This window comes from Phalacrocorax aristotelis, chromosome 4 (assembly GCF_949628215.1).
Source record: "Phalacrocorax aristotelis chromosome 4, bGulAri2.1, whole genome shotgun sequence".
NCBI classification, from domain to species: domain Eukaryota; kingdom Metazoa; phylum Chordata; class Aves; order Suliformes; family Phalacrocoracidae; genus Phalacrocorax; species Phalacrocorax aristotelis.
Window position 1 is genome coordinate 69353393 of NC_134279.1, and position 14282 is coordinate 69367674.

The following is a 14282-nucleotide window of genomic DNA, read 5'->3' on the forward strand; positions in this document are numbered from 1 at the left end:
TTCAAAGGTATATTTTTTTTCCAGATAATACAGGGCTTCAAAAACTAATTACTGTATAACAGAAGGCAGGTTTAATTTGTCTACAGAGCAAAGACATCTCTGCCAGAAGTATTTCTATCAAGTGATCATAAAGTGCTGTTGTTTCAATGTAAGCCCATCTGCAAATACCGTGACTAACACACTAGGGAAATTGCAATTACATCGGAGGAAAGCTCTCTTACCTGACAATTTTGTGGACTGTTTTTGCACCCCTCCACTATTTGTCCCCACCAATAAGCAAGATTCAAATGCTCATTTCAAAGCCACAAAGATAGACTATTTTTCATTTCACAAAATGTACCAATTTATATAGTCTGGCAAATCTTCAATGTCAATAAAGAAAAATGCTCAGAAAGGGTAAAGAACAGAGGATTATGTCTTTCTTCCTTGCTTAGTTCTGGGAAGGTTTGGCGCTAGGAGACCATTTGTATGTCCTTTTCACAAAACATCATTTTTCTTCTTCCAAGTAGCCAATGACTGTTTACACAGTTCAGAGAACTCATAATTTAACTGTCAGAAAAATATAATAATCTGTTGCAAGGATGAGAGTACATCTGAAGGTGTGTTACCATAAGATTTAGGCATTTAATTTTGTTCATGCTTGTATAACTAGCCAAAAAAAATTTAAAATATTCTTTTAATACTATTATATTACTTTAAGGAGAGAAATAGTTGCAACTGTATGTCCAGTGATCAAAATTAGCAGTCATATCTGTGAAATAAATTATATTATTTTGATTGGAAATCTATATTCAGTACAAAATCTTTATTTTCTTTTCTATCCAGCCAACTCTCTATTATTGGTAGTATTTTCAAAAATCAGAATTGTTTTATGACACTTCGAAAGCCTATTGGTTGGATCTTCTTTTCCACCCTAACCAATTAGTGACAGCTAAAGGGGCTAGGGTGATACAAGCATTCCTTCAAAAGCCACTGTTCGCTCTGGGTGGACTCCCCGGCCCAAGCATCCTGTCAAACAGCTAAGAACCTGCTTCCTTGGGGTCTCATTGCACGCAGGGCATAGAGGGACCCACCACAGAAGCTAGAGAGACTCTTTCTTAAGTATCTTCAGGACAAGGGTATATATCTCTGCTTTTGTGCCAACTTTATTCTTACCTTAAATAGTTCCTCTCTTCACCTGTGAAGTTTCTGCAACACACATACATAGGCAGAAACCAGATCTCCTTTAAGCCTTCCCTTCCCTAGCTATCTTAGTAGCCTCTCTCTTTCCCAGTCCTTTTGAAATGTCAGTGATCCTGCCTGTACAGTTTTCCAGCAGTCTCACCAGGCCCTCTCACGCTTGTACCAGCACTGGTGGAAATGCTTTTCCTGGTACATTACGGAATTACATTCGCCATTTTCATGGCAACATAAAATGAGTGAGCCACACCTATCCTGTGATCAGCTCATCTATCCAGCTCCTTCTTCTGAGCTTCTTTTTCTGTGCTTCCTAATGGAGTGCTGAGCTTCTAGGAGGACTTGTACCTGTCAGGCCCCAAGTACAAGACCTTGCACTTTCATTTGTGCTCTGAATTTCATGCCAATTTTATCTCTACAGTAGCAAAGGTTGTTTAGTTCTTCCATTATGAAATTCTGGCCCTCTTCTGTTTTGGCAATGCATCCAAGTCCAGAAATTTTCATTTTTAAGCACTTACTGAGTCACATCATCATCAGAGAAGACTTCAAACAAGAGAAGTCCTAGGACTGATGCTCAAGGAGCTATCTTGCTCACTGCTCCATGACCTGATACATTCCTTTGCAGTACAGCCCACTGTTGCCTCCTTTTTCACCAGTTCTCTATCCATTCTTGTAATAATTCCCATCTTCCATACCTTAGTTAGCACTTTCCCATATAGAGCCTTTGGGCTATACGAAGGCTACTAGGAAAGTTCTTGATTAATAAGGCCTGACAGCATCCATCCGTGTAAAATTTAACAACTTGAACAGAAATGTCAAGCGCATTTCACAAAAGAAATTAGTCGATAACACAGTGTTTACAGAAAGTCAAATGAGATCTTTATCATTTCCTTTCTCTAGAAAACTAGAAAGACCTATCAAGACAGCCTGATGCCATCTATCCTCATAAATCTTTACCCTACTTTTCAGACAGCTTCATGTCTTTAATTATTCTTTCCTTTAAAATCTATCTGTACAAAAGATTTACATGCTCCATGTGCTTCAGAATTTATGCACTTATTCTTGTTGCTGTAATTGTCCTAATTCACATGTTTTGTCAGGCTTCAAAGTGAGGACAGTTCTCTGAATTTGGAGACTTTTAACAAGAAGAATCCCCTCAACACAAGCAAAGCAGGCAAACAAAAATGATCAGCTATATTTTGTTTTATTTGTGTTTTAGCATACTTCAGTGAATTAAAGAATAAAACTGATTAGGCTTGAAAGAATTTCTTTTGATCAACAGTCATCGTGGCTAGTGCACGCTACCTGCCAGTTGTGAGGGGAAGCAGTATTGAATGCAACGTAAAAAAAAAACCCAGAAGATCCATTGTACAGATAAGAGTGTTGGCAGGCAACAAGGCAGGCATTTGAGTATCTTTTCCCCTTTGACCATGCCCAAACCTGCCTCTCTGCTTCCCAACATGGGATACAGACCCAAGGATGATTCCAGGCTGTGGGGCTCTGAGCTGATCCTCTGTTCCTCACTGCAGGATCCAGTCAGGTCGTATTTCAGGAAGGTCTCTGACATTTTTCTCCTGATATCATCAAAGACTCTCCTCATTCTGCGGCCAAGGGGAAACCCAAATTTAAATCTAAAAGACACCACAAGCATGGAGTTACGGTATTGTACGGGGTCTGGATGGGATGGATTTAATTTTCTTCAGAATGGCCTTTACGGGGCCATGTTTTGGATTTGTGACCAGAACAGCATTGATAACATACCAGTGACTTAGCTGTTGCTGAGTCACTCCTTGTACAACATCAAGGCCTTCTTTGTTTCCCCCTCTGCTTCCTCCAGCGAGCAGGCTGGGAGTGGCCAAGAAGCCGGGAGGGGACACAGCTGGGAGAGCTGACCCCAACTGACCCAAGGGATATTCCATACCATATGTCACCTGCAGCAATAAAATAACTGGGGGGGGGAGTTTTCTGAGGGGGCTGTTGCTCAGGGGCTGGCTGGGCATTGGTCAGTTGGTGGGAAGTTATGCCTTTTGCATCACTTGGGGTTTTTTTGATTTGGTTTGGCTTTCCTTTTATTTTTTTTTATGCCTTTACTTACTAAACTCTATTTTATCTAACCCATTACTTTTCTGACTTCTGCCCTTCCAATTCTCTCCCCCACCCCACTAAGGGCAGTGAGCAAGCAGCTGTGTGAGGCTGAGCTGCCACCGGGTGAGCCCACAGTCCTTTTTGGCACCAAATATGGTGCAGGAAGCGTTTGAGATGACAGATTTGATCGGAGCGTGCTGGGAGAGCTAGTTATTATACCTGTTTAGCAGTTGCTGGTTGCAATGTTTACCTTTTTGATCTTGACACTGTTTTGCTTGTTCCTCTACCTGCTCTGTGCCACGCTCCATCTCCTGCTGTACGTCAAGTTCAAGAGTTTGTTAAAGGCTGGTTTTGGCTTTTGCAGTTTGATGTGCTGTGTAGCACTTGATTGTGTTTTGCCTGGGAGAACTATGCTAAAAGGTCACTAGCCTCCAGCCTAATGTAATATTTGGGCCCTGCATCGAAGCCATCCCAGAACCTCGGGAACCACCTCGTGGAGACAGTTAATAATTACACCTTTTTCCTCTTCTCCGAGAGCCAATTTATAGAGGAAACAAAGCATCGTACCTTCCCCTTCTTCTGTGGGGAGATGATTTCTGCCTTGTTACAATGGCTCTTCAGCCCCTTCAGCGTCCTTGGGTAATCAGAATGCCCATATTACTGTGTCTCAAGAATCTGTTTCTGGCTTTTCTTAAGGTTAACTGACGATTTACGAATATCACACAGGGATATACCCTGACGCAGCGTGGTCATGGGTAGCAAGGTGCGTGGGAGAATATGGGCAGGTACCTAGAATGGTTTTCACCTCTGAGGGTGTGGGACTTCACCCCAAACAAGTGCGGAAGAATGGGGAAATATGGTGTGTACCTCAAGGAGAGTTAATCTTAGGTGAAAAAAACCCATGATTTGAAGTACATGGTGCCATTGCTCTATGATGCCATTGCTGTGTGACGCTGTACATCACCATTAACAGCAAAATATCTTCAGGTAAAAACGGCTGGTTTGGTCTAAAGTGAGCAGTTAGTATACAGTGTGTGAAAGAGTGGAGCCTACCTACAACACCTGGCTTTTGAACCCATTTTCTTTAAGCCAGTGACTCCACGTTTGACCCATTAAAGCACTGTTATGTTTAAGGTGTATCACCTATGCTTGGCCCTGCAGGTAATGACAGCTTGCGTGCAGCGAGAAGGCAAGATTACAAACCCAGTTCTCATCTTTTCTAAATCCAGATCAGCCTGCTTACCCTATCTGTCCAAAAGAAAGGCTATGCCACCACCTGTCCATAAGGAAAATCCATCTAGAACAAGTAGATATGCTTGTTTGAATAATAAATGAGCTCACATTCCTTACACTACTCTGTCCTTCTGTCCCACTTTCACTCACAAGCCAGCACTATAATCCCACGCATAACACTGTCTGATCAGGCCAATATGATGACACACAGGGCTGGTATGATAAGCACAATACATATATATTCTCTCATACACACAGAATTTAATTTTGTTTTCAGATTGTTTGCTTTTTCACAGCAGTAACAGCATATATCAAGTACCTTATGCTTGCTGCATTTTTATACTGAGGAATACAAAGTTTAAAAAACAACTCCAGAACTAAGGAAAAGTGAAGATATGAAATACATCCAGATCCACAAAATTGTTTTGAACTGAAAGTGCACATTCTTAACTGAGAGTGAGCTCCACATTTTACGCATTGTAAAGGATGGACCTACTGCTCACAATTACTGACTGGCCTCTAGCGAACAGCACATACTGCTCTGGGAATGCAACTCACCAGGATGGGAAAGCCAGGATTTTATAATTAAATTACAGCAGCTAGTAGAGAAAATATTTCATTGATTATTTACTGCTTGAATAGACATAACACTAATAAAATATTAGAAATCTCTCTATTTATATAATGAATGTATTTTATGTAATACACATTACATATATATATTCTCCATCCGTAGCTGTGTATAATGTCGCTGTTGATAAAATACCTATTTGTTTCTAAACAAAACATATAAATAAAATACTTTTAATCCAGTTTAATTTTCATTAAATACTGGTTTACTACGTACATTACAGGTACAAGCGTAGTAACATGGGAATGATGCAGCTAAATCAGTGTATATTACTTCAATCTGCAATGGTGAAATAAGAACCACATGCAAGTATGTTTGAGCATGATAAGAACAGGAACAAACATTCAGTCCATGTTTTGCTTGAGATATAGTTAGCATTTTAATATTATGAGGCAGACCAAATGCTACAATGGAAGTCAGAACAGATGGGGAAACTGTAATGCTTTCCTAGACTGCAGAACACAACTGGATATTGTACTTCAGTTGTCACCAGGCTCTACCATGCATATATCATCTCATGTTCAGTTGGTAGACAAAGCAATGAAAGGTAATATTTTAATAAGTTATAATTATGGCATTCATGCTGCACATGAGACCAACATATCTTCCTTAATGAGGAGGTATCATCAGCTATGAGATGCATGTACAACAAAATCAATGGGGAAGAAATATCAGAGGACTTCACCCAAATTTAAAGATATTTTAAATACAGGAGAGAGAGAGATCTCTCAGCTCCTTTTCTGGAATACTTACAGAAAAAAAGCCCTGGGATTAAGAGATATTGCCAAAGCAACAACTGGACAGTAAGACACTGATTCTGAAATATGTTTCTGTTGTCTGCACTTGCATTCCCAGTTGCCATTTCAACACAACAAGATATGTCACCCAGTATTATGGAAAAGGTTGCTCATATATGCGATATAATAAAAAAATACAACTTGTATCTTAAAATCTATAGCAATGTTACCAGTTTTCTCACAAAGCTACTTGCAAGGCATGGCAGTTAGGCACATAAAAGAGACAACGGTCAGAGCCAGCCCTTGTCTGAAAAGCTTGCAGTCCTACAGACGGACATAGTTTAAGACAGGGAGATGCCAATCAGGGATCCAAGACGTCATACTTGCACCTTGTTAAAGAACTGGTAGTGTGTGAAGTTTCATACAGGGTCTGTCAGCTTCCCAGAAATACTTTATGAAAGTATAATACTCTTTATGGAAGCTTTGAGCCTCTGATGGCAGGTCTAGCTCTAAAAATACAATGTGGAAGAAGTCCTGCAGAGAGGAATAAAGAAAGGAAACAACCCAGAGGAAAGACTGGAGCCATTACTGGAGCAAGGGAAGCAAGGTAAGAGAGAAGATCAGACTGCTGAATAAGATGGAGCTACAAGGGCCTTCAAGATGAAGATGGGACGTTTAAACCAGCTGGTGAAAATGAGCAAAAAGGAGAAACAGTGGCAGGTGTAGCGGGGGGTTGTATTTTGAGTGATGGGGAGTGGAGAGAGACAGTTCCCAGTGAGGCTGCAAAGAAAGAAATTATAGTAAGGGAGGAAAGATACCTGAAGGACAGCAGGTATGGTTAACCTTTCAATAAAGGACCTGTATTTAACTGAATGGAGGGAAGGAGCAGAAAGACATTCACAGCCAAGTCAGGATGTAGAGGAGGGAGGAGTCCTTACTTCACGTTATGAGCCTGAGTGACAGGATGCAGCTGTTGTCAGCAGCAATGGAGAAAGGCAGCAGTGAGAGGATTAAGGACAAGAAATAAGAAGCTCAGTGTCACCATTGTTAAGCTTGAGCTGCTGGGGAGTCATGCACTACCATGGCAGGGACAGTCTGCATCACACCACTGGACACATGATGCAAGGATAGGTGCGGATTCATGCTTCACCAGTGAAAAACTAATAACTGAAATAGTCCAAGAAGTTGTTCAGGTTTAACACGTACAACAGTGCGTTGAGCGCCATACCACAAACTCCTCTCTTTCCTCCAGAACATTTGCTGTCCATGGCCCAAGCTGTGTACCAGCTCTGAGGGCTGCCTGGATGCCTTCCCAGGTACCTTCAGTTTTCCATTGCCTCTTGCAAGCATCCTTTTCTACAGGGTAAAACAGTTTCTGCAGTTCATATTTAAAGCACGCACATGTCTGTAAGGTCTTCACTAATGACCAGGAAGAAGGTGCTTGCTTCATGTTAGACACCTGCACCTCAGCTTTTTGAGTCTTTAAAGCTTTGTCACTTCTTAGAGCTTTGGTATTTTTGATCTGCCATTTTCTTCTCTTACATTTGTTTATTTTGCCAAATTAGCAGGAATCTTTTCTCCTTAAGTCTTTACTTTCCTGACCTGAGTTTTTGTATTCCTAGAATTTCAGTCTAAAAAATATAAGAACTTTTCTTCAAAAACTATACTGAGAATAATGTTAGTAATTCTGCTGTGATCCAACTCCAACTATTTCTGGTTTATTTTCACTTAGGCTAATATAAGCAAGATTGATTTTCTTTCTTAACATGAGTCTTCTATTTTGCCTTATAATTGAAAATGAATCAGGCACTCAACAGATAAATAGGAAAACAAGTTACCAGTACCACATCTTATATATGAAATAATGAGAGAGTGTCAGTTACAAGAAAATTCATGGACATATTAAAGAAATCAGAATGCATGTATGTATAGTAGGAAACTGTATTTTAGTCCATTCCTAGAAGGCAGGGTTTATTAGCTAATAAATATTGCTGCCTTATTTTTTAAGATAAAAATAATTTGTAAAAAATTAATAAAAGAACAGAAGCAAATACTCAAAAAGAAAATAAAGCAAACTTGTTCCTCATTCAGTGAAATACGTTTAGTAATGTTTCTATGTTAATCTGCCTTCTGGAGGGGTGCTTTTAAGACATGCAGCATATAACTAGGCATTAGTGAATGTAATCCTGACATTTCGCCCTGCAATACAACTTAAAAGATAGCACTGTGCCATGCTTTTCAGGATAACTTGAAAACCTGAATTCATTTAGAATTAACAAGTAATATTACATTTAACAAGGCTGTCAATAATTTATTCCCTATGGACCAAGGCTAAACAGACACTTCTCCCTTTCAACTACCCAAATATCAACCACCCAGAAGTTTATGGCTGGCAGCAACAGCTGTAGCACAGTTTAGGGGAGAAATCTCATACCTACCTGCAAATGGCAGCCAACTCCAGGGTTCTCATCACATTCTGATGGTAGTAGGAACCAACAAGTTTATGTTTACAATTTATATCAAAATAGAGCAGATTTAAATTCTCGTACCTGGAAGAGAGATGGGTTGAAAGTGAGGGTAGTGCCAGACAAGGAGAATAGGGTCAGAATAATACCCATATATCTTCTGCCCTACTAGAAAGAGTGGAATGCCAACTCTTGGGCAGTAACCCCTACCCAACATGGAGCAGGCAGTCTCACACTTTGCATTTAGATTAGCAGCTGCAACAAAAAGCTCTTCAAGCAAACTTGAGGCTGCCATTTCCACAAAGGGTGCAGAAAGCCCACTAACCAATAACAGAACATAATCTCATTCTAATAATAGAAGCGAAAAGATACAGTCAGCTTGGCAGAGAAGGCTAACTACTTACAGACATGGCAAAAATTCTGTATTGTTGGTACGGTCCCTAAGGAATAACAGTTAACAGGAGTTATTGAGCAATTGTTTCACAGAGGAAATCTCTGCTACTTCTTGCCTCCAGGAAGCCAGGTGTACACTCCTGGGGGTATCAGGAATACCCCTGGGAACAGTGTCACAGAACATACAAACTCACCAGCTTTGCCTGGTAAGAAGGGCAGAAATTCCTAAAACTCAGCCTAAGATCCCAGGAGACACCATAAGCAGGGATGAGATTGGCAAATGAATGAGCACCAGTTCAAAAACATCAAACCCACTGAACGTCTCCATGTCTCAGTAAAAAGGGATGCAGACAGAGACTATAAATATTTTATATGTAATTGGCTCTACATTTAATAGTGATTGCAGTGGGGAAGGGTAAATTCTGAATCTTGTCATTCTGAACAAGGACTCTCCCTACAGACAGGCACTGATTAATGATACCATCCTCAGAAATCTGAGCCACAGAGTCCTTCAGACTTCAAGAACGTTTTAAACTGAATTTATGTGTCCTTCCCAGTTCACTGAACTCACTGTTTTGTTGTGTCACATTTACTTGCAAGAGAAGACTGTAGACTGTAACTGGCTGCTATTTTTCATGTTTCCTCACTGCGCATTGACATAACATTTGAAAAAAGTTGTATTTTTGAGCAGGAAATTTTATAAGGTGGCAGTGGTCACTCTGATTGTATATAAAGAAAAAATTTATGCATGCTGGAAAACTGTATGTCTTTGTCATTGATATTTACACTTTTAAGCTATTTGCAGTTCACATTTTTCACCTGACCTCATGATCTCTGTGTTGCAGTGGTACTCTACTAATGAGACTAAAATATATTCTCATCAAGACGATAAGCCAGCCTTTGACTTCTTTTAGAGGGAGATTCTCACAGCTGGAGCATCTTCATTGTCTGGGAACATTTATAAGCGGCTGAAGAATTCCTTCCACGTCCTCACTTATTTAACCAGACCTAAAGCACAGGTGACAGTGAGCCCTGGAATCCTGATCACTGCAAAAAGCCTTCAAGGCCACTGCTAGGTTTGAGCACTGGAAATTAGGGCATCCAGCAAAGAGACCCAGAAAATGCTCAAGCTGATGTCCAAGCTTACACTTCCTTTAAATTTGTGGCAAGTAGATATAAGCAGGAGTATACTAACACCAGCTTTGTAATTGCTGTTTTCACTTTAGGCTTTACTCTTTTTACTCATAATCCTTAAAAAGTAAAACTCCCAGGAAATCCACATACTTTTATGTCACCAGATCAAGTCAATCTGTATGGACTGTCCAGCTCCAGGACAGGAGTGGGAAGAGGTATGATACTGCAAGCAGAAAATCTAGTGCCAGAGACACTTGCCCTGGTGTGCAGGGGAAATAGTTCATAGAATCATAGAACTCCATAGAAAACCTTACGTTTCTGCTGAGCACACAGTAAAAATACTTTATTGTTTAGACATTATAAGGTAGATACATCAGGTTGCAGAGGTAATAGCTTCGCACACTCTAATCTTGTGTGGTAGTTCTGCCACTGGAAAATCCCTTTCTCGGCTTCTAAAGACAAAGCTCTCCCTCCTCATCCTGGATGCACTCAACCCTGACACTGTTTGGGAACATGAGGAACGATCCTGATAGATGAAATATTTTTAGTTTTGTTTCCCCATCTTGGGACAGATTAAATGGATAAAAACACTTAGGACCACCAACAACAACATAGCGGGCAGAGACCATCAAGATTGTGAAAGAGAAAATAGTGATCAACAAAAAGGCTACTGAACCTGGCTAACTATTGTCATTGGAACGTCAGCTGCAGATGCACTGCGTGTCCCATCCATCTACGAAGCACATCCATGCAGGCTGTTAGGACAATATTACTGAATCACAAGTACAGGCCCTTGCTAGGTACTATGGAGGCTGCAACCTCAAATCCAGTATCTGTTAGAAGGATGAGTTTTTAAAAGATTACAGGGGGGGAGGGGAGCGGGGAGAAAGTGTGATACTGGGAAGAAAACAGGACTAAATAAAATAGATTTCATGCAGAAAGACCCAGTGGAGCAGATCCTGGTTTGAAACCTCCTATTTCAGCTCTTGACACTAGATGTCGTTGCCACCGCGTCTCCCGGGGGGACAGCTGGCTCCTGCTGCAGGGCTGCTTTAGTGCCTTGCTGGCATTTGCAATATTTAGGAATATAAACCTTTTGATATGGTGCTGTAAATACACTTGCCCTTTTCTTCAGCCTGTTTTTAGTACTATAATTTCAGACACATGCCTGAACAGAGAGGATCAGTCTGGAAGAGAGGCTATGGAGAAGCCCTGATTCCTTTGGAAAGTCTCCAACACCCAGCAGGGATGTCACATGTCTACAACTCTGCCCCTGCGTTATGTCTGTATATAAAAAGATAGACGTCGATAGATATCTCCGTCTGTGCACATTGCTGGCAGGAAAGCTGGAAGGGCTTCCAGCTGTTCCAGGTTCACACACACTGTTGGAGGGGAGCCACGGGGCAGCATCCTCTTCACACTCAGCATGCCTCACATTTTTCTGAGTGATGAAGGACCTTCTTCAGTCGTAGCAGCATTTCATTGGTCCCTGCTTCGTTCACATGCAGGTTAAAGATTTATCATCCTCCCGCGAGGTGCAAAGAAAATTCCTCTGTTCTCTCTCATACTGACCCAGATGCAGCTGCGGGGGGGTGGGGTAGAAATAGTGTGTTAAGGTTGCACCACAAAAAATGCTCGTGAATTAAAAATAGGAAACAATCCTACACAGTTGGGAGGTGGAGTAACATGTTTACGAGAGGAAAAAACACCATATTAAATTAGCAGAGCATCCAACTAGCCCAGTATCTGGTCACTAACAAAGTTTTATTAAGAAGGTAGAAAAATAGTGGTGCTCTTGATGATCAGAAAATTTCTGATCTCTGGGAAGTATTTCCATCAAATCCTCAAGAATTACATGTTGGAGTTTGCTCCAATACAGAGATTTTATATTTATATTTATATTCATATTCAAATCTTTCGAAAACCCTGGTCATAAAACTCTCCTGAGGTATTTAATGATTCTTAAAAACAAGTTAAATCCAATATTTTATTAACTAGATTTTGTACACTGTAAAGCATTAAAACTCAGTTTCGTCTTGCAGTTCTCACCCACTTTTTGAAGAATGCTTCAGTAGAAGGAGTTTAACTGAAAGTGGTGCACTTCTGAATCCAAAGAATCTGAAAAAGATTTTATTGCATCCAGTTTTGGGCCACCTACTACCAGAAAGACAGATGAGGTAGCCAAAAGGAGGGTCACCAAGATGGTCCAGAGCTGGAGCACCTGCTCTCAGCTGGAGCTGAGGGAGCTGGACTTGTTCAGCCTGACGACAACAGCGTTCAAATTCACAAGCTGTGCTGAAACTCGGCTCCATGCTAGTGCAGCTGCCTTAGCTTCTGGATAGCCTGGCACACGAGAGGAAGCAAGCTCCCTTTTGCTAGCACAGAAAGAGAGTGCCACAACTCCTTACTTTCCCTGTGCTTTTATCCCTCTCTCTGTGAAACAGGAATAAGACTCCTTTTTTCCACCTTTGTCTCTGTCTATTGTGGCTGCAAATTCTTTGCCTCTCACTATCAATGCGTGCAGTATCTAAAGCAGCTGATCTCAGTTAGGGCTTCTCATCACAACGATGACACAGACAGATAGCCAAAATCATTGGAATGCTCAGTTAAACCTCTAGGAGTGTTTTCAGAGGTTGAAGGCTGCCATCTGCAGTTTTTAGCTATCTTTTAAAGGATTAGGATTTTCATAAATCAGACGTCACCAGAAGCTATTGTTCTCCAAGACTGCTGCACCACTTGTAAGAAAAATCTTATGTTATTTATCATCCGCCTAACAGGCGTAATCTATCAGACATCAAAATTTTCAAAGAAAATGTATTGAGACACAAAGCAGACATTCTTCGTTTTAACAGTCAATTTCTTAATTCACCTTTGGATAGCTTTTCCTAAAACTGTGACAACCCCATTATGCTCTTGTTAATTTTTCAGGACTCTTTCTTTCATTAATTTATTAAGGCTCCTTGATCTACAGACAGCACTAGCAGAACAGTATTTTGGCAGCACATGAAACTACATCCTTAGTTTCATGTTGTTAATTTTTATTCACAAAATAATCCTTATGCCACACATTTTTATGTAACATTAAATGGTTCCTGAAAAGGACTGTTTTTCCTTTTGGTTCTATGATGCTGCTGGTTTGATGTTGATTCATATAAGGATGCAGTACATTAATTTTGCCAGATCTGAAGTACCGGCAATCTTCTTCACTCATTTCTGCAGCTAAGGGAAGGGATTTAGTAAATACCTCCACTCGAGCCATGCACCCTGGCTGTTTCCAGAAAGATGCAAGAGAAGTCGTCATGGGGGCTCCTTTCTTTGCAGGAATGAATGAAATTAACCAACGGGATTTCTTTCTATAAACTCTATCTAATTTGCTGTAGAGATTCTGGCTTGCCAGAACAAAATGTCGTGGTAACACAGTTAAACACTCATACTTCCTTCATTGCTAAACAAGAACCAGTGGCTGTCATTGCACAGCTTTCTTCTGCTTCATTCAGAGCAGCCAAAGAATGCATCTTCAATGCAATCCAAAAGGCTGTGTTTTCTTGTGCAGTTCCCGAGAGCATAACCCATCAGCCCATGCAATGCTGCAGTATGACTCTAGGGAACATGACTGACCTGACTTTAACAAAACCTTGTGTTTTCAGACTACTATGCTTTGCTGCCAGAAGTGCACCAGCAAGGTGGTTTTATGCTTACTCAAGAGTGTCCACAGAAGCCATGGTTCCTGCAGAAAAGCCCTAGTCCAGTATACAGAAAGAAAAACAGTTCCCTCAGATTTACACTGACCTTGTGGCAGAAATGCTGCTTCCCAAGAACACTCACTCAGTTCTGTGTTCTTGGCACCTGCCAGGGTCAGACGCACTTCATGTTCCTGCATCATCTGCATTTCTCAGTCCCCTCACTTGCATACAGACAAGTCCTGCTGGGCTGAATTTAATATAGCATGACTGCTTTCTGGAAAAAAAAAAAAAAAAAAAAAAAAAAAGAATAAAAAAAGAGAAACTCCTTTTATTTTTAGGCTATGGCACAGTTTCAGATGATCCTGGACAGACTCATTTCTACATCAGCTGACACTTGCCATTAATCTCACGGATCTGTAAAGAAAACAGTTCTAAAAATTTTTTAAAATCCTGTATCTCTGGTAGCAAGGCCCTGGGAGTAAGCTGAAGCCCAAGTCAGAAGCAAGAGCTGTTTTTCCCTGGTGCTTGCTTGCCTGTCAGCATCACCTCTGCCCACTCCCCCAGAGAAGTCAGGCTTTCTGGAATGTGGGAGGTGTATCAGATGGTGTCTGTCTACATCAAAGACCAAATAATGCTATTACACAAAATGTAGAGGTGTTGTGTTTTGGTAGTGTTCAATATTTTTTCCTAGGAAATATGCCTTCACAGTCAGAATATACCTTTTATAAATGCTCCTTTAATAACG